General features: G+C 38.3%; 1 protein-coding gene across 3 annotated transcripts in view; it reads left to right on the forward strand.

The window, feature by feature from the left end:
• Positions 1-20,356, forward strand: part of PBX1 (PBX homeobox 1) — a 221,411-nt gene that overhangs the window by 51,073 nt on the left and 149,982 nt on the right. The gene's annotated exons all lie outside the window — the stretch shown is intronic.

Consider the following 20,356-nt stretch of genomic DNA (forward strand, 5'->3'; position numbering starts at 1 on the left):
TATGCATTTTTAGACAAACAATGGAGGCCAGGCGTCTACTTGCAGGAGTAATCTACAGCTAGTTTGTTGTTGCTAGGTATGTCCCTCCATATTTGTAGACTGTTTCTAAGTAGTTCATTGTTTAAACAAAATATTGTTTCAATATGTATTTGTTTTAACACGTATTTATTGTGATTTTTAAAATGTTGACTACGAATCGCGAATATGTGTGTGTGTGTGTATCAATAACCACCAAATAAAGTTCAAAGCACCCCTTCTGAAAGGATGAGCTTTGTAGGAATAGGTAATTTCTAATGTGATAAATATCTAGGGCCCCTCTCTTTCTATTTTGTTAAAGTGTCATTGGTTGTCTTACTGTTGAAATATAAAGAAAACGAATCCAGTAACATCCACAATTTTATGAAGCACTAAGAAGGAACCCCTGTAACAGAAAAACATAACAACATATCACAGTGAAACAAGAATTAAAATGAAGTTGTTGGGGGCGGGGGATTGCCATGTGCAAAAGCTGTGCTGAAATAATTGCATCTTGGCACGTTATTAGAGAATAGCCCCCCCCCCCCCCCCCGACTGTTTGGAAAAGAGAGTAACGTACCTTGCCTTGACTTCACATCAGAAATTCCGAGCATGCTTTCTGTGAGAGCTGGGGGGGGGGGGGGGCTGCTGGCTACAAGAAGCCTCCCCCTACCTCCAGGCAACCGAAGCAGTGCATTAACTCCCTCCATCAAAGCAGTTGCTCTTCATTTTGTTTTAAGGGAGGAAAGTGGCTCAGTTAAACCATTTGGAGTAGACCTACTGTATATATAAAAGAGCCCCACTTCTGTCTATTTGTCCTCCCTCCTTCTCTCTCTCTCTCTCTCTCTCTATCTACCTATCTCTCTTTCTCTCATGTGAACCTATACACAAGCAAACGTGTCAGGAAAATGCATAGCATGTTTAGAGGAGAACTGGGGGCTTCCATCTTAGTTTCCTATTATTCCACATTACATTAACTGATGCTCAGTATAACTTTGAATGTACAAGATTCTGTGACTGTAACATAGATAGATAGATGATAGATGATAGATAGATAGATAGATAGATAGATAATGCAAGGTAGTATGTATTAACTATATCGTGACTTCTTTAATTTTAATATGGGAAAGATGCTCTTGACAGGGAAGGGGAGATGGAAAATACTGACATCTCTGCCCCTCTTATATGTTGGCTGCATTTACGCCTTTGCTAGAGCTAGCACATTCCAGAGGTGTTGCTACGCATTGCAGCACATATGAACTATGCTTGTAACACTGGTTAACATTGGTTTACAATGCATTTATTTAGCAGAGTCCAGAATTTTAGAATCTAGTAACCATGTACAAAACTACTCAGTCCCTTGAAAACATTTGATTTCATTTTTTAAATGAGACATTTCTAATTATCCTTATTGACTCCACTGAATTTCAGTAAACCCCAACCACCTGAGATCTTGGCAAGTCTAATTACTTAACATACATACCTATATACACGTACATACACAGACACGTCTAAATGGGAATTGGCTTGTTTAGCCACCTGCTCAAACGTTAAAAAAACAAGGTGAGAACCCTATAAAAATATAAGCTTGTAAGTTTAATATAGACTCAAAAGCCCTTTGAAAATATTCTGAGGGCTAGGCTGTGTTGGAGTCAGTGCTATGAATATCCTATTTTTGAATTGGTTCATAGGCTGAAGATAAGAAGAATGTGTGTGTTTGGCTTGCATCTTTATCCAAACCAAACCAGTTCATCCCAAACTTACTCAAAAGTCACAGTGCTGTTTTTTTTCCCTATAGTTTTTGCACTTCTCCAAATTTTGCAATCTTTCAGTCAAACTATGCATGTAGAAACTCCAGACAGAAGTATGTGCATATAGCATTCACAATAACATATAATAATGATAATAAAAATCTTACACACAAACACATTTGGGTAAATGCACACATAAAAAGGCATACAGAGTTGTATATACTGCAGATGTCTAAAATGTTTGTAATTTGACGTGGAAGAATAAATTTGAAATTGGAAAATGTGAATGCTGTAAAAGCAAAATACAAAAACTTTACATTTCTATGACTTTGCGTTAAAGAAATGATTGTTCAGAGTGATGTAATACAATAATATGAATATCACTTAACGGTTGTAGAAATTCACAACCAATAGAGGGGGCTGAGATGGATGCTTGGCAGATTGTGTATGATAAAACAGAAGTTTTCAAATCAAAGTAGATCAGAACTTGTGTTTGGGGAGGGAGATTTGAGGACATGTTAAAGTACAGGTGTTCCTTTACTTCAACATGTAAAAGGTTTAACTCATGTACATGGGTCAAACCTTTGTTTTGGTTTGACCCATGTATAATTCAGCAATGGAACCCCGGGTTTTAGAAAGTTTTCTCTCTTCTTTACAGAATCCAAAGAAAAACGTTTGCTTCCACCAGTCGGTACAGAACGTGTGAATGTGGCATAGTGGAATGCTGAACTAAGAGTCAGAGAGATGAATGCTCCAATCCCACTCAGGCATGATAACCCACTGGGTGACCTTGGGCTGATCATAGTCTCAACCCTTAGAGCAGTGGTTCTCAACCTGTGGGTCCCCGGATGTTTTGGCCTACAACTCCCTGAAATCCCAACCAGTTTATCAGCTGTTGGGTTTCTGGGAGTTGAAGGCCAAAACATCTGGGGACTCATAGGTTGAGAGCCACTCCCTTAGAAGAAAGCAATGTTAAACCTCATCTGAATAAATCTTGCTAAGAAACCCCATGATTATGTCACCATGAGTTGGAGTCTGCTTGAGGGCACATAATAATAATAATAACAACAAGCAGAAGCCATGTTAGAACAAGAATAGGCACCTATGGCTGAGGACTGTCATCCATCAGCAACGGAGGGAGGGAAAAGCAAGAGAGAGACACCCTGGAGCAAGGAACTGTATTTTTGTGTACTAGAGGGTTTTCCATACCTCCTCCAGAAGCAGCTGATGGGGAAGTGATTAGAGCTAAGATTATTGAACAGGCCCTTGCCTCAGGGGTGCCGTGATCTGACAGTTTCTAAATGCCAATGGAAATAAAAAACAGACATGATTAAAGAGCCACAGAAAAGAGATATATTTCCAGTGGACTAATCCTTTTTAATATACTTCTTACCACATGGTTGCTTGGCCAGGAGAAATCTTTGTCTTTTCCTCCTTTTCTATCCTTTTTGATTTGGATTCCCTTTTAGCTGAGGGCCAAATGACATCATAAGTAGCACATATCACAACAGGATTCAATAAGCAACTTTCTCCCTGGGCAGTAGTTGCTAGGGTCAGTTGGCTGCTAAGCTGCATATCAGTGATATTTTCGCTGCTGGGGGGAAAAAAGCAAAAGGAAGATCCTGCAGGAAGGAGCCAAGAAAAACAGGGGAGGAAGGCTGAAACTGTGTGCAGTTTATTTTCAATGCTGGGACTGTTTTGAACATTAGGGATATGCATTCCAAAAGGGTGGTTTTAACTTTAATTCGCTCATGTCCTTTGGCCGATGCAGATCTCCCATGCCCAGGCCAGAACGATTACCTGTGCAGTGGGAAGTAGGGAGGCAGGGATAGCATCTATGTCTGTCTCCCCTCCTCCTCCTGAAGTATTAATAGATGGCAAATAATTTTTTACATTCGGAGTTTTTACATGTTCAGTGTTTAGATTACCTTCAGCCTCATGCGCTTCTGATTAGCAAAACAAGAAACTTTTCAGTCTGGTCAAGGTGCATATAAAAGAGTGAGCACTTACGAGTTTTCTTTCACAAGCAGTATTTAATGTGTATTTTGATTGTGTTTAGAGTGCAGTTAAAAATACTGTTGTTTATGTTTTCTACATAGTCTGGCTGGGGACTTGATCCAGTAAATATTAAGTACTTTTATGTCCTCATGGTCTAAACTAAGTACATGTTCAAATTTGTCCTGCTATAATCAGGACCTGAATAGTTGCTTTTAAATACAAACTATTAATTTTTGTAAATAGGCAATATGCAAACCACAACTTGCTGAAGTTACTAAAGATTTTTTAAATGACAGTAACAGAAACAATAGCTTATCACATTAAAGTTTTAAAGCTTCCACTTTCCTATCATTTGGTTGCATTCTTTAGAATTCTAGGGCTTGTAGTTTAGCTTTAAAACACAAATGTGATACTGTCCATACTTTCATTTTTATTTCATTTAAAAACTAATTCCACCTAGGTTAGAAAATCATGTAACGTTTGAACAAAAAATTCCCCTAAATGAATCCCAAAAGTGTTTTAGCAGTCCCAAAATAATGAGAAAAAGGAATACAAATGTTTTCTGCACCAGGAAACAATGGCGTCAACACTACAGTATTTATCTTTTATTTTGAAGACAAAAGTTACTGCTTTTCTTACCCCAGTATGGAGGCCTGGGAAACCTAGAAGGTTCCAAGGCCAGTTTCCCAATCCAAGGGTTTTCCCTGTCCCATGCAAAGTGGCTCAAAGCCATAATCAACACTGTAAGTGACCAGAGGTCTACTTCTGATCCTGATTTGGTTGATTGAAGTGGGGGTGGGTTGTCGGAGACTTCTGGGCCCCTGTGACCTCTCTGAGACCAATGCAATCCTTCCTAGAGCTTTTCAAAAGAAGAGAAACCAGTTCTTGATTACATTAAGATTTTGCCCAGATGGCTGGATGTCTGTGTGCAAAATATAAAGCTTTGGGACCTGTTTCAGTGCAGTAGACTCTCAGTTAGCCTGCACCCATGGTGAATGGTAGATACCAGGTAAATATAGTTTCTGGTTGCTTGATATGACTAAAAATAGGCCTAACATACAGTAACTAAGACTGTATGTCATACTCTAATATACCATAAACTCTGTATTGACTCAATATTAATATTGAAATAAAGTAAATAAAAGCAAATTAAGACAAACTTAACTTAATGTAACAGAATTGTACTCTATTATAAAAACAGCTTTTTGAGTGTAGATTATCTCTTCAGACTTTTTGCTGGTTGCTTGAGAGCTCCATTTAATTCTTGTTAACTGAGAGACTGCTGTATTTGCCTTTGAGGGCTATATTTTGCCCACTGTTGCTAAAAGTAATGTACTATAGGTAATGTTGTTACACGTATTATGGAAAGATCTGATTAAAATAAATGTGACTAAAAAGTAGTTACTATGAATTGAATCATGACTAGAAAAACATTAGATACTAACTAGTTATCTTGCAATTTTTGCATTTTTTATTCCCACCCCATATCCTTTCAAGCAACCGTGGACCTTAGAGAAATGGTGCAGTAGAAATGTAGAAATTCCTTTTGTAAACACTATACGACAGGAACAAATATGTAACATTAATTTCAAGTAATATGACTCAATATATAAAGTCGTTATAATCAAATTTATACCCTAAAACAATTTAATGGGTGGTTTAATAGGCAAGAGTGGGGTATAAATATAACTGATTTCACAATAGGCTTGGTAAGATGCCTGTCCTCCTGGCTGGTCTAGAACCAGAAAGAGCATATGCTTCTGAATACTTGTATTCCTGCTGGTGGACTTTCTATTGATGCACCTAGTTGATTACTGTGGGAACAGAATGCTAAGCAAAATTGGTCTGATGCAGCAGGATTTTTCTGTGGTTATCTGATACAGCTAGGATAATCAAATGGCTATTATACAGGAATGTTTAGTAAAGACATCTAGGGAAGGTTTTTATTTGCCTTTACAGAAAAATAAACCAAACCTTTTAAGATAAATTCCTTATCAAAGAACCAGTGTGGCGTTGTGGTTTGAATGTTAGATTAGGATTTTGGGAGATTAACATTTGAATCCCAGCTAAGCCATTGAACCTATGTGTGACCTTGGGCAAGTCACACACTTGCCGTTTCAGATGAAGGCGATGGCAAAACTTCACTGAATAAATTTTGCCAAAAAAACCCCATGGTAGAGCTGTCTTAGAGTCAACAACAAATCTCATCAGCTTCATGTTGATATTCAGAATACCACTTCTGTGTAGCCCCCTCTTTCTCCTTTGAGGCAATACACAACAAATAAAAGCATTTAAAATAGTACAGAAATGATTCAGAAATGATTTTGTTTTCGGGGTTTTGGGTTTTTTTAAAAAAGAAGACCAAATTTTCCATCAGTTCAGAATTGCCTTCCAAGTGAGAAATTGCTAAATGCCTTGATTGAAACTATCTGTGGATTGGGAATATTCTGATAAGAGTAGCATTTGAGATACAGGAGTTTTAAGATTTTTTTAAATTTTGAATTGGGACCTGTCTTGAGTAGTGCTCAGACTCCTTTTTATGTTCTCATACATAAAGAGAGGGGCAGCATAAAATCAGTTTTGGATTGTCCAGACAGGTTTGTTCCCAAATCCAGGAAGCTTGGCCTTCAGTTATTATATGGGCAATAGACCAGTACTTTCTCCAATAACAAATCACTCTGGTCTGTTTTGAGAGTGGAAACCCATAGCCAGTCTACATCTGGGTATACAGTGGGCCCTTGGTATCTCCTGGGGTTTGGTTCCATTGATGCTCAAGTCCCATGATATATAATAGCATAGTAAAATTGTGTCTCTTATATCAAATGGCAAAATTGCGGCTTATTCTTTAAACCTTTTAAAATTTTATTTGAATATTTTCAAATCATTGGTGGTTTAATACATGAATAAGGGGGGCTGATTGTATTCACTTAACCATCTAGACTGCTCGATTCAATGTACAACAACAATAAAACTCCCAAATCTGAAATGTTACCTTCTCCCCCACAGAATAATCCTATCTTTTTCTCTTGGGTCTTGCCATACTCACCTTTTAGCTACCTTGACAGATGACACATGACCCCTTTAGCAGTGAAAGCATTTATTTCAGACTTTAATATAATATTCCAAAACAAACCTCTTGCTCTTTGGTTTTCAGGGAAATTTGATTTTTTGTGTGTGTGTGTTTTATTATGTGTGTCCATCTTGATAGGGATGGCTTTGAGGAAGGGACAGATTGCTGGGTGACAAGCATCATCATTTTTTTAAACATACAGTACTACATGCTGGCTGTATGCTTTGTGAAATTAAGAATCACATAGGTTGTTGTAGTTTTTTTCGGGCTATATGACCATGTTCTAGAGGCATTCTCTCCTCTAGAGGAAAGAAGGCCTCTAGAAAAGGGGTCCTCAAACTTTTTAAACAGAGGGCCAGGTCACAGTCCATCCAACTGTTGGAGGGCTGGATTATATATATATATTTAAAATTTAATGAATTCCTATGCACACTGTACATATCTTATTTGTAGTGCAAAAACACTTTAAAACAATACAATATTTAAAATGAAGAACAATATTAACAAATATAAACTTATTAGTATTTCAATGGGAAGTGTGGACCTGCTTTTGGCTGATGAGATAGGATTGTTGTTGTTGTGTGCTTTTAAGTGGTTTCTGACTTATGTTGACCCTGAGTGAGGGCTGGGTAAATGGCCCTGGAGGGCTGTATCTGGCCCTCGGGCCTTAGTTTGAGGACCCCTGCTCTAGAACATGGCCATATAGCCCGAAAAAACCTACAACAACCTAGTGATTCCAGCCATGAAAGCCTTCGACAATACATTAAGAATCACATATTTTACTTTACTTGGTAAATATAGATTATTAGGACCATCATCCGTTCCCTAGCCATGTTGAAAGGGGAAACAGTATTTATTCAGTGGTCTTTTGAAAGAACTGCATTGATCTTCAGTATGTTTTCACCTCTATGGTTCTGACATCTGTCCTTGTCTTCAGAAGGCCCTTTCCTCTGCATTAGCCCCCTCTAGCTCATTCAGGGGGATAAAGGGGGCATTGCTTATACTTTTATGCCATACCCTTTCCTTTTCTTCTGCAGTTCATTCTCTGTGGCTCGCCTAGGCAAGGAAGGGGGAATGGTTTGCTTGTTTGCAACCAACATGAGAGGCATTAGTATTTTTTGGATTTTTAAAGCTAACCCTGGGAGGAGCTACGTAAGTTTTTTGTTTGCAAAAGAACTCCTGTTCTCCTAATAAACAGTATTTTTATAAAGGAGGAGAATGGATCTGGTTCCCACTGACATTTAAACTGATAAATGTAATTTGTTAGGTAAAATGCTTCTAATTTAATCACATTTCCTTTCGTTCATCTCTTCTCTTTCTCCCTCTCACTCCACCCCCTTTTTCCCAACAAAAAAGGGTTGCAGTAAAAGGCCTTTCCAAGGTGTCGCTTTGCATTGTGCAGAATGAGAAAGGTCTGTACCTGACTTATTTTGTCCCCTTTGCTTCAGCTGTCACTGCTGACAGCCCTCATGTTTATTTCATCTTGTGCAGTGGCTGTCTCGTTTCCCTATCCTCCCATGTCATTAACGCACAGAGAGTGAGGCCTGCAGTGCCGAGCCTAATGAAATCCACTGTGGCTGTTCTGCTCCCCACCTCGTTACCAAGGCTCAAGGTGTCAAATTAAACCCAGCCTGGAAAAGGAAAGAGAAAGTGAGGGGAAGTGTGGGGGAGAGAAGCAGAAGTCCATACTCTCTGGAAGGGAGGAATCTGTCAAATGCCAGGTAGTGGAATTCACCAAATGCCGGGCATATATTACCAACATGGATCTGGAATGTCAGATTTAAGCAACAGTAATATCCCACTATCACCACCTGACTCTTGCTTTTGTATTTCAAGATTTGATTTTGATCTTATTATTTCTTTTTATGACACCAAGAGCAGTGTAGTGTTTGATATTTAGATTAGGACTCTGAGGAACAGCATTTGCATCTCCACTTGGCCTTGAAAACCCACACTCTGTCAGGCCCAGAAATTGCTATGATTGGTTCATCTTAGGGTTCCCATAATTTAAGAAGGACTGAAACATGTAGAGTTCAACAAGCCCAAGGTCACCAGTGGGTTTCAGTGACCAAGGAGAAACTCAAACCCTAGTCTCTGGAATCAAACCCCTGTGCTCAAATCCATGATGATTCTTCTACTCCAGCACCATTGTTACTGGCAACAATGACATATTGGTTGATCTTAATAAAAATAAGAGTGTACAACCTTTTTGTCCCTGTAGGCTGCATATAATGCTGGTTTTGGTGGGTTGGCACTGGATGATCATGTACACCTGGAATACTGTGTCCAGTTCTGGACATCTTACTTCAAAAAAGATATTGACAGGCTTAAAGTGACCAAAAATGACCAAAGATTTGGAAACCAAGCCCTATTAGGAGCTACATATGCTTAGCTTGAGAAAGGCTGAGAGCCATATTTTAATATTTGAAAAGATGTCATTTTGAGAATGAGGCAAGCTTGTTTTCTGCTGCTCCAGAGACAAAGGGCAGTTCTTCACAGGCACTATAATCCAGTTTGGAAGTAGATTAAAACAAATTAGTTCAGTGTGCCCTGCCTATACAAGCACCCCAGGAATTGGCTCAAGACTGGGACATGGCCACAGCATCTGCTGATTCCAGATCAAATAAAATCCAGAAACTACAGTATCCATTGCTAGAGAGCTGCTAGAAAATATAGAGTTTTTTCCCTTAACCAGTCTGCTGCGATGCACTAATGCACATATCCATGCACAGTCAGGATCAGAGCTGAACATGGCAGGACACAGGAAATGAGAACAAAGAGGTGGGAAGCAAGAGTTCCCACAAGAATTGTGTGCTTTCCTCTTTACCTTCTAGTCAGCTGTGCTCTGGCATTTTTAAAAGTGCTTCACTTCTAGGGGTGTCCTGACAAGTGCTCTGCATTTTTTAGTCCTGGTGGGATATACTCTGATTGGCTGCAGCACATCATCTGGCTTGTTCCAGACTTTCTGGTGGGTTTTTAATGCTCTGTTTCTGGCTTGATGTGTACTTCAGTATGTATTGGGAATGTGCATTTTATGGATACCCCACCCTTGAGCTGGCTTCAAACTGCATTATAGTGTCTGTTTAGAACCGCCCTAAGACCCAGAATGATGGATTATCCAACAAGTATTAGGAAATCCTGGCAGAGCTGTTCATCAGTAGAATATGCTGCCTCAGAATGTGGTGGAATCTCCTTCTCCAGAGGTTTCTAAATCGAGGCTGGATGGCCTTCTGTCAGGAGTGCTTTGATTGTATGTTGGATTGAATGGCCCTTGTAGTCTCATCCTATTATACAATTCTGTGATTCTGTGTACGTGTGTCCTTCAGACAGCAAGAGGGAGTGTGAGAGTCACAATCAAAAATCTTTTTTTCATTAAAAAGAAATAAAAAGCTTTCACTCCAACACCTGGAGATATAGATTGCTCTTTCCTTTCTCCTACCAGCTGCAGGGGAAGGTGATCTGTATAAAACTGATAGGAAATTGATGTGAGGAGTGGGACACAGTTGCAGCAGCAGAGACAGCAAAACACTTTTGTGGGCAGTACTTAAAACTTTGAAGAGCTGCAAGTTATACTCCTGTCGAAAAGATACTAGCTTGGAATATCAGTGATCTGCTGTTCAAATGAGGAAGGGACCTGTCTGTTGTTTTGGACCTCTTAGCAATACTGTCACTTAGGAGAGTGTGAATATAGTGCATTTCTGCTCTGCTCACTAGAGACAATTAATTAGGATGCTCTGAACCCATTTGGCGTTTGCAATCACAACAAATATCAAAGCTGTATTGAGGTGCTATTCATCTTTTCTTCCTCAGCACACGAGCAAGGGAATGCCTTACCTTGATGCTTCTGAATGAAAGAACCTCCCTCCTCTTGTGGGGATTATTCATGCAAACAAGATCCTTGATTTTCTTCCAAACATTCGCTTTCCATGTGAAGAAATAGATAGTAGCAGGGGTGTGACTCCGCACCAGTAAGATAGCATCCCATGTAGCCTTTTACTTAAAATCTAGTTCTGTTTACAAGAACCAGTCTTTGTGCTTGATTCAAGCAGTGGTAGAGTACACTTGAAAATAAAGATCTGAGGAACAGATCTTATGTATGCGGCCGTGAATATTGTATTACTCCTGTTAAACAAAGCAACATGTATCTCAACTTATGCTATTGTGGAAAGATTGTAACAAAAGTCCTAAATACTGAGCCATTGACCAGGAGTAAGTCATGTTGAACTCAGTGATAATACTTCGGACATGTGTAGAAACTGCACTATAAAAGGCTTATATGCTTGTGTATAAGTCTAGAAATTTTACTCAGAAATCAAGCCAAAAAACCTCGGTCAACTTATTCACAGGTCAGTGTGGGTACTGTACCTTATTTTTATTTTTAAAAAAGAAACCACCCCCTTCTCTGAGTAGAGTGGCAAAAGACAAAAGCTCACTTAAGTCATGCTGGGAGAATCTAGAACAGGGGTCCTCAAACTTTTTAAACAGAGGGCCAGGTCACAATCCCTCAAACTGTTGGAGGGTCAGATTATAATTTGAAAAAGGCATGAATGAATTCGTATGCACACAGCACATATCTTATTTGTAGTGCAAAAGACATTTAAGAACAATACAATAATTAAAATAAAGAACAATTTACACAAATATAAACTTATTAGTATTTCATTGGGAAGTATGGGCCTGCTTTTGGCTGATGAAATAGGATTGTTGTTATTATTGTGTGCTTTCAAGTCATTTCAGACTTAGGTTGACCCTGAGTGAGGGCTGAGTAAATGACCTTGGAGGGCCGTAGCTGGCCCCCGGGCTATAGTTTGAGGACCCCTGATCTAGAAGAAGCACTGATCCTCTGTCCTCTCTCAGTGTGGAATGACCCTCCACTTATCCATGGGTCATAGTAAAATACATAATGTTGGTACTAGAATTTGCTCTTGACATATACTTGAGTATATGGTACTTTAGTTAGGCCTCATATTAATTTAATTCTCTGAATCTGAAAGTATAACTATAGGGCATAGCCAAAATGTTTACTTCCACCTTCACCTTTGTTTTGAAATTTTCCAGGCAGGTTAAAAAAAAAGTCTTTATTATTCTGAAAAGTTAATTATATGTGAATTTTATAGAATGTTTGCTGCAAATTTAAAGTGGCAGGTAAGAAGTCAGAGCACGTTGTAGCAGCATGTTATCACCTGCCATTTTATCTAAATTGATAGATTTTATTTGAATAGACTGATGTGTATTTGGTTTTTCAAAAAAAAAAAATAGAATGGCTAGCTGTGATAAATTCTTTTTTTTTTTGGCTCCCAGTTCTCAGGGTAAACATTTGATTTAATAATGCATTTACATTTTTGATAGATATTTTTCTGGCGTTTGCCTGACACATTTCTTTTCCTTTGTTCATGTAGCATTTTTTTGAGTTTCCCAGCATTTAAATTTCCCAACTGCAACTTCTCATTGTGTAATGTAGGTAAACTTAATTGTTTATGTTCTATTGTCCAGTACCTGACAGGGTGTGATGGAGACACTTCTCTCGTTTTTCACACAGGGACCACTCCTGATGTGACATTTGTCTCGTTATGCCCTGTTGGGGGGGGGGGGGGGATGGAGGAAGATGTTCTAAACAGGACACAAAACTAGAGCTCCAATGTGTATTAATAGTATTTCAGATATAACATACTACCCAGTTGAACAGGGACCTCAGCCGTGGGCTGGTCCATGAGGTCACGACGAGTCGGAAACGACTGAATGAATGAACAATAACAACAAACCCAATTGAACTATTCAATTTTTAAATTAGCAATTTGAAATTCAAACTGCTGAATGCAGAATGTTATTTTTTCTCTGAATTCAAATTATTTGAGAGCTTTAAACTGTAGTAATATTTGCCAATTTCCAGATGTGGAACACTATAAGCTATAGCTGTTAAAGCCCAATTAGTATTACATATTATCCATCAAATTTTATAAGATTAACAATATTCAATGACTAAGTTCTGTTAGGTAATAAGTACTAGTATGCTAGGATGAAAGAACTTCTGTCCAATTGCCAAGTGCGGTCAGATATGATATAACAACAGTTTTAAAACTGTTCAGACGTCCAAGTAACCCTTCAATCTTATTGAAGCTTGCTCAATGAGATCATCACTGGTTAGTTTTCTAGAAAAAAAACATGCAATTATATTCTGTGGCCATATTCCAAACCAAACTGTCACATTAGATGTGGTGATAGCTAAATCCAGCAGTGGCCACATAAAGTTAGTATAAAATCCAGAGTATGTTCCTCTAAAAGGCAAAAGGATTCTTTGCAAAATGATTAGATGAAATATTGTTGGATAGTAGAAAGTTTGAGAACCACTAAGATATATATATATTTGCATATCAGTAAAAGTTGCTGAATATCATTGCATGCCAGCTTACACATTCTATAAAATATAAACTATTAGTCATGACATGTTGAAGTGAAATATCAAATACGCAGAAAAGATTCCCATCAACAAAGAATACCTAGAAAATGTTCAATAACTTCTCAAAGGAGAATTTTGCTTGTGGCAGTAAATTAATTTGTGAGGCAGGAAAAATCAGATATCAGTATTTATAGTGAAAGCTAGCAAAGATCTTGAGGCTTTTAATAATATCGAATTCTTTGAAATGTATAGTTGATTAAGCTTTGGCCAGTTATTCTGCGAAATGTAAGTGGACAGTAAGAGTTGTTGAAGAATTTGAAGGTGTTTTTTGTAGATGGTCACACCCCACATCAATCATTAACTTAGCTATACACTAGATATAACAATTTTCTGAATGCTGTGATGCAGTTATTGATAGCTTTCAACCTTAAAAATACAGATTTCAAGCTGTATGTTGTAAGAAAACATCTGCCTTGCTTCTACATTATAAGTCTCTCTCTCTCTCTTTCTCTCTCTCTGTGCATGTGTGTGTGTGTGTGTATAGAAATTGAACAGTATTGCTGGGGTATTGCAGTGACACAGACGATAAATAGATGCAACTGTCCCTATTTAGCAGTTGCTTTTTCTTGTGTGGCATTTTTCCATCTTTCATCAGCTGCAGATCTTGGATAGTTTTTGTCTCTGGCATTGTCTCCCTAGTAACAGGAGCTAAAGGGAAAATACCAGTCTCTTCTTTTCAGATACACTGGTTAAAAAGAATAAATAATGGAAAAAATGTACTTGATTAATCAGTATCTTCAATAAACTAGGAAGAAAACTCCTTTAAATTTCATTTCATCATTTTGTTTCTTACTGATTTCAAGGTCTGTGTAGCCATGTGCAGCACTAGAATCATGCTGTTTCTATGCTCATTCACCAAATCAAATGCCCAGTTATGCAGATTTCCCTGTTAATGTTTTATTTTCCTTCATGTTTGTGTGGAAAGAAAACTGAGAATTTTCCCTTTAGGATGAAATTGTTGTGCCTTTTCCTTTAGCGATACAAAACCCGTAGGCAATTGACATTGACAGCGCCCAGATGAAACTAGTGTCAATACATGTTTGGATCTTACACAACACTGATGAGCTTTTGCTGGATTTTCTTTTTTCTGTGTGTAGGTGACAGTTAAAATTTAAATCTGAAGCAATTAACCACTTTAATTTAGCAAAATGTGGATGTTGTAAGTCTGTGGTCCTTGGGAGTGTGCCTGTGAGTAGTGGGATCATTTCAGACTTCTCCTTGGAGAGAATTCCACCTCCAGGGCACAAAATTGGTTTCCAAACCCCTGTAGAAAATGGCTCTTCTGACACAGGAGTTGATATTACTAGAGGATACATTTGATGCAAAGCTCTCTCACTTCCCAGGCATGCATTTATTAGAGGTAGAGCTGATATATTTAACTTGCCTCACATTGCTTACATTAGATGAAAAAACCCCAAACAAGATTCTTGGATAATATGATCAGCCCTCACAGTTTTTCAGAGGGTAGAATTCTTCTGCCAGTTGGTTGAAGCTAACTAATTTTATGTAGACCAATGAAAACTGATAAGCGTATGTTTCCTTCGGGGAAAAGGAAAATGGGAGACAAAAAAGGATGAAGGAAAGGACTTTTTTCAAATCATATCACATGGATACTGGAACATTTGTGTTTGGGAGCAGTTACAACACTCATGTAATCCTAAAGGTCTGAACACTACTTTTGTGGGTTGTTGTAGGTTTTTCCGGGCTATATGGCCATGTCCTGGAGGCAATTTTTCTCCTGACGTTTCGCCTGCATCTATGGCAAGCATCCTCACCTCATTACCTCTGAGGATGCTTGCCATAGATGCAGGCGAAACGTCAGGAGAAAAATTGCCTCCAGAACATGGCCATATAGCCCGGAAAAACCTACAACAACCCATGGATTCCAGCCATGAAAGCCTTCGACAATACACTACTTTTGTGTTTATAAATACATCAAACCTCTCTGTTACAATTTTTTCTATCATGTTCATAGCGGAGGTACCTTGTATTATGGAACGAATAATAATATATATGAAGTTCCCTGGTGGTTTCCAAATCCAGCTATTAATAAGACCTTAATTTTAGCATAGTTGCTCCTTCAGGTAACTTTGTCTATGCGCTGAAGGCATTTGGTTCAGTCCTTGATTGGTTTTGTGGTTTATTGTACCTAATGGCTATGTGTATATTACTTATATTTTTGCGGTTTATTGTACCTAATGGCTATGTGTATATTACTTATATTTTTGTGGTTTATTGTACCTAATGGCTATGTGTATATTATATATATTTCTTGGTGTTCTGTTTTATTATGTTGTACCCCACCTTGAGCTGCAAGAGGAGGCTGGTAATGAATTGTTGTTGTTGTTGTTAATTCAACAGGAAAGAGGCCACCACAACTTCCTTCAGAAGTTGTTGCTCCCTTATGAAAACAACAGAATTGAGTTCTTGATTTGGATGATTTCTGACGGTGTCTCACAATGTAAATATTTAGGTTTTGATTTTCAGTTGGTAATTTCTGGGAAGACAGTCCACCTTGTGAGCTGCTTGTAATCTTCAAAGCAATCTCGTGTCTCAACCTGCTTTTACTGGTCTTTTCTTAATAATTTAATGTTCTTTTCTGAAGGAGGGAGGGAAAGAGGTGATGGATGGCTTTGTCCTATAGGTTATGCACAGCCCTAGGGCACTTGCCATTCTGTGGTAACACTGCCCTGTGATGAGTCGCTGTCTATCCAGTGGCAGAAGGACACAGCTGAGACAATTTCCTGCTCGTTTTCTGGAGCACTGCTGTCTGTGCTGCCAGTGCATGACCCATCAAAGTGCCCTCCACGAGGAGAGAGCAGACCAGGGGGGCTCATGTTAAAATCGAAGGAAGAGATGCATTGCTTCAGCTTCCAGCTGTGTACAGGGCTTTGCTCTGGCCTTGGCACTGTCAGTAAACAAATAAAAGACTGGAAAACGGACGTGAGAGGAGTAGTGCTAATTTACTAACCTTTCTCCCTGTTAGGCATCTCTGTTCATCATTTCTCAGAAAGTGAACATAGAATCAGGCTGAAGTAAAGTAAGACCAGTAAGGTTAGGATTTGAATGAAGACCCTTCCTGAGCAAATTAGAAATGTTTAGCCAATAGAACATGTGGAATAGCCTTTCTTGTTCTATTTCTCTACTTCTTAAACACTGAAATTAGTTTTGTGATTTTACTTCTTTGGTTTCCTGAATGGGCAAGGTTTATTTATTTATTTATTGTCCACATCTCCTCACGGCTCAAAGCAGGTTATAGCATTACTAAAACATAAACAAACACACAATTATTTTAAAACACTCCATAGAAATATGGGGCCCCCAGGGCTGCTTAATCACTCGCATTTCCTTTTTTTTTTAAAGGCCACAACTGGGCATAAAATGTCCCACCTCTAATACTCCCTCTGACCCCAGGTCTTTTAATCCAGATCTTAATAAAGGTTATAAGGACAAACAATCCCTAAAATGATGGGAGAAGGGGTGCCTGTGGGATGTCTCCCCCGTTCCCACCAATGGGCTGGATAGAAACGAATCTTTCAGCTTCCTGGATCAAAAAATGGATTTCTGCCCACCTCCCCAAATTTGGGAGGCTCCCAAAAAAGGGATCAGGGCCCCCACTGAAATCTGGGACACCGAAACAGATCGCGGTTTACCCAGATTGCACAAGTGTACTGCCTAGGTCATCCTGACATGAAGGAAGGCCATACTGGAGAGAAGAGAGAGGAAGGGAAAGAATGGAGAACATTGTAAAATAAGGGCCACCTGAACGACTGTTATAAGAACCAAAAGTGAAGGGTGTGAGAACGCCAACCGGCAGGGGGGTGGGAGTTCAGGTGACACCATAAAATTAGCAAAAAATAGAAAAAAGAAAAAAAAGAGCAAAGACGTGGTATGATTATTGAAGAAAATCAGGGAAGAAAGTACAAAGATATGTGTAAGGTCACTTTTTTAGGGGGTGGAGGGGAACAAGGACTACAGAATGTAGACTGCAGGCAAGAAATCACTACAAAACTAGGAATTAGAAGGGCAGCTATGAAATAACTAGATCCTGAAGTATATAGTTATTGAATGTAAGATTGTCCATGTCATAATTTTTCCTGTATGTATGGCTGTGAAAGCTGATAGGAAGAAAGTCAACTAATTTCAAATGTGGTGTTGGAGAAGCTGCCAAAAAGACAAAGAAATGGTTCCTAATACAAATCAAGCCTAAATCTCCCCAGAACTCAAGATGCCTAAACTGAGATTATAGTACTTTGCTCATATTGTGAGCAGACATGACTAGAAAAGATAATAATGCTTGGTAAATTAAAAGAAAAGAGGAAGTCCACATTACAGGTGGATATATTCAGTCAAGAAAGCTACAGACTTGATTCTGGTTGACCTGAATTGGGCTATTGATCATGAGTCAAAGATGACTTCATGGTAGAAATGGTATTCTTTGATCAAAGCAATTGGCCTGTCTTTGGAAGCACTCTTAATGCTCACAAATGTGGAAGCCTGTAAGTCAGTCAAGGGCAGACTTTTGGATCTTGACGTTTATAAGATGATTTTTGCAGCAAAACAACTTGTTCCCCTACCACATCATTAATTCCATGGGAGCGTGGAGTCATGGCAGCTTATCTTCACATTTTGATTAATCCAGCCTAGAGGAGACCTTTGGCTACTGCAAGGTGTAGTGTGTTGCCATCAGCTCTTTTGGATGGGAGATCTAAAAATGCGGAAGATTCTAAAAGGGATTGTTCTTGTGACTTGGTTTCTGTTGAAACATTTCACCATTCTTTGTTTGTGTGCCCTAAATATAATAATATACAGATGAAATACAGGAATTTAATTTTTTTTCACAGTGGCAAGGGTGTTATAAAATTCCATATCTTCTGAACAATTCCGATGCATTCTTTTGTGAGACTGTTGCAAATTTAAATCTTGAGATTAGTAACTCTTATTAATGATTTCTTTTTTTATCTTCCTCTTGTAGTAAATGCCTGTGTTGTGATTTTGTTGTTGTATGCCAATAAAGGTTGTATATTGTATTGACTTCATGGCAATTAACAATAGCAGCAACACAATTTTAGAGGGGTTATGCTCAGGAAACTCCTAAAGTTGTATCTAAACAACATCGAAATATTTTTTCCAAATATAATAATAGAGACTTCTTTCTCCACTCAGTCTTCTCTTCCTAAAGGACCAACTTTGCCTGGATTTCAATGGAAGTTATTTTGCTGTTACTAATGAATTTGAAATTTTATTGTATGTATTTTAGTGTATGTTGTCCATGGTTTCCATGTGTACTACATTGATATCTCTCATGACCATCTTAACTGACAATAGAAGTAATATCTGAGAACAAAAAAAATGCCCTGTAACTAAAAAAATCCACGTTTTTTTCTCCTGTTTAATTTTAACATCTATCCCCGATGAAGAAGAAATGTTGAATGTTTCCATTGTGTATTTTGTGTGTTTTAGTTAGCAGTTTTGTAGATTTTACAATTTGTTTTATTTGCTGCATGACCAACATGCCTAACATGGTAGCCAACATGGCTACTTCTTGAATATGGGTCTGGATAAGTTACTCATGCAGCCCTTACATGTAGTCTATACTTGTCAGATTCAGAGGCATGTCGGAGAGCCTTTGTTGTTTCTAAAGCTATTCTGTCTAGCAGAGTTTTCACTCAAAAATGATTTTACTTCATTCCCAAGGCCAAGTGGTACTTTTTTTGGAGGACCTGATAAATTTTATAGGAAAAAGACAAAACAAGGCTTTACAAGGAAGATGAAAGGGAAATGCTAAAAAAATTACAAGGAAGAGGCTAAAGAAATGTTTTATAAGAACAATTCCTTAAAAACCATATGGTTAGATATACATGGTGAGAGCTGTTCAGTAGTGGAATATGCTACCTCAGAGTGTGTGGAAGTCTCCTTCTCTGGAAGTCTTTAAGTAGACTGGATGGCTATCTGTCGGAAGTGCTTTAATTGTTTGTACCTGCATGTCAAGGTTTGATGGGATTGCCCTGGCGTCTCTTCTAACTAACTCCATGATTCTATGACTTAGGAACTGAGTGGTTTATTCAGATCAGGTCCAGAGAATGCATATTTTCAGAAGTGGTTTGCTTCCTAATCCCTTCTCTTTTTAGTTGCCCTACAAAGTTCAGAAGTTGTTGTTGTTGTCATCATCGTCACCTTCCTGGTTGAAAATTAGGGAGATATGTGGAGGTGGCGAATATAAAATACTTTAATTCTGAAAGCCTTGTAGGTTTTGTTTGCATATTAAGAGAGCTACAGCAAGCTAAAAATATTTTCAGGTTTCTTGAAAGTCCTTGCAGAATTGATTGATGTGATAACATAAGTTGGTATCTATCTCTATCTATCTATCTATCTATCTATCTTTTTATTTATTTATTTATACCCCACTTTATCTCCCCCGAAGGAGACTCAAAGCAGCTTAACATAAAAGCATCAGCATAACAATTTTAAAAATATACAAATACGAACATTAAAACAGGATTAAATATAACCAGTATTGAAAAAATTATCAGTTAAAAACCATTAAAACACATTCAGAGTTAAAATTCACAGCACCCCCTGAATTGATCTTGAACATCTTTGTCTTTAAAACACCTCCATCTTTGCTTGCTCCAACTCAAAGATTGATTTGCGATATCATTACTGTTTTTTAGAGCCTGGTGCAGCAAGCTCCTATAGTTTGGTATAGTTTAGCAAAAGAACATCAAATTAGAAACCCCAGAATATGTCAAAAGAGCTTGCCCTCCAAAACTGGATGCTGAATTGAAGGATTATCAAAGCCTTTTCTGGTTGTGTTAAGTATGAGTGCCTGTAAGCATGACTAATCTAACACTAGTTTCAGTCCCTAGTTCTTTCTCCTTGCTTTATGTAAACATCAAGGAAGATCACCATATCTTTTTTCTTTATTCTAGCTGGCCCCTGTCTTTCTTGATGTGGACAAAAGGGGTTATAGCTCATTAGGAGAAGACAACACTGTGCATATAGCTGGATTCAAAGTCCAGATATATTTCTTATCTGCCAGTTTGAGTTCATGACATTTCAAGT

The sequence above is a fragment of the Anolis sagrei genome, chromosome 4 (assembly GCF_037176765.1).
Source record: "Anolis sagrei isolate rAnoSag1 chromosome 4, rAnoSag1.mat, whole genome shotgun sequence".
In the NCBI taxonomy this organism is placed as follows: Eukaryota; Metazoa; Chordata; class Lepidosauria; order Squamata; family Dactyloidae; genus Anolis; species Anolis sagrei.